The following is a 1,739-nucleotide window of genomic DNA, read 5'->3' on the forward strand; positions in this document are numbered from 1 at the left end:
TTTATGGGTTTTACAATTTCATATTTACGCAAAACAAAACCGCAGTGTTTACTACGATTAAGTAAATACGTGACGTAAATCAACTAAGAATAGATTTAACAATGCGGAAAAAAAAAAATTAACCAAAATATTGAAGCAATTAAGTTGTTTAGGTACCTGTAACACCCCCATACTCCGAGTGCCTTACCAGGACCACTCAGGTATGAAGACATCACCATCTCGGTTGCCCGAGGTATGATAATCAAATAGACAAAACAGAAACAACATTTATTATAAGTAATTTAATGAATAAGTACAATCCTCGAAACCAAACTGAAAGTACAATACATTATTCCAAACTATCTGTTCTCAACTGAAATGTAAATAAATACTAAACTACAGCGGAAGACTCTATCGTCATGTCGTGGCCATCCCAGCTATCCCAGTATCATCTCTATACCTGTTCAATATCTGCTCACCATCCCTGAATGGATCACCGCAGTTTTACAAAACAACACCGGGTCGTACTAATCACACAATCAATATAGATAACAACAATAAGACAAATAGACAAACGAACCGTCACACACACACACACACCACCAACTCCCATCGTCTCAATATCGATCGTCCACCGGACCACCGCCAATGGGGGACCGCAGCCGTTCCCACCTAAGCCCCGCTCATCGTACGAGCGATAACCCCGTCCATTAATGTGCACATCCCCTTTCGTGGCGGGTTCCACGAAGGGCGAAACTAGGGCGTGAGATCACTCCCGCAAGTGACCCCACTCAGCCGAGAACGCATCTCGAGAACCATCAACAAACACAACCACAATCACAATCACAATCACAATCATCATATCAAACAACTAACTACAGCACATCACCAATATCCCATTATGGGACTAATACTGAGTAGGAAATCCTACCTGGAAAGCACAACACGCAGACGGTATCTACAGCTGTCTCAAAACGCCTCTTCTACGAATTCTCCTCCTAACATATAACACATAAAGACTACCAATTACTTACTATTCATAAAACCCCCAAATCCTAAATTAGGGTTTGACCAAACCTAGCAAAACATTATATCAACTATATTAAAAGCTTACCCTCGACGCAAGGAATCCAACGACACGAACTACGATACGAACTGACCGTCTGAACTCCGGGAATTGTTAAGGATGCGATTAGGAAGATGACTGACTGCTTTCTCTCTTAAACAGGTTTTAGGTTTTGGTAAAAGTGAATTAAAACAACGACGATTATGTTTAAATACCCTAATCGCATAATTAACAAAACCCGCGAAAACTCCCCGTAAACCGGACACTCGATCGAGTACTCAAGGTACTCGATCGAGTACTTTCCTACTCGATCGAGTGCCCCACTACTCGATCGAGTGCCCAACAGTCGAAACTATTTTGCTTCGCCACTTACCCTTACTCGACGAGTAAGGCCTACTCGATAGAGTACCCCAAGACTATAAATACGGAGTATTACAGTCTTCCCTCCTTAAAAGGAACTTCGTCCCCGAAGTTCAAACCACCACTAAACAAAGGTACTCCCATAAGCCTCCCGACTCGAAGGTCAAACAAAACACAACGTAAACATGATACTAACCCCAACCTATCCCGACAATCATACCGACACAACATATAAAAGGTGTATATAGAACTCTTAAAAACTCTCGCGATCATCTCCTACCCCCCTAAAAGAAACAAGGTTACGTCCCCGTAACCATACATACCAGATCAAAAA

General features: G+C 42.0%; 1 long non-coding RNA gene across 1 annotated transcript; it reads right to left on the reverse strand.

The window, feature by feature from the left end:
* Nucleotides 1–248: 248 nt before the first annotated feature.
* LOC141652377 (uncharacterized) lies at nt 249–978 on the reverse strand. Its single transcript, XR_012547180.1, has 2 exons — nt 911–978; nt 249–450 (listed from the first exon to the last, which is right to left on the reverse strand). It is a non-coding gene; the product is annotated as an uncharacterized LOC141652377 (long non-coding RNA).
* Between the last annotated feature and the right edge of the window lie 761 nt (nt 979–1,739).

This window comes from Silene latifolia, chromosome 4, assembly GCF_048544455.1.
Source record: "Silene latifolia isolate original U9 population chromosome 4, ASM4854445v1, whole genome shotgun sequence".
Lineage (NCBI taxonomy): Eukaryota > Viridiplantae > Streptophyta > Magnoliopsida > Caryophyllales > Caryophyllaceae > Silene > Silene latifolia.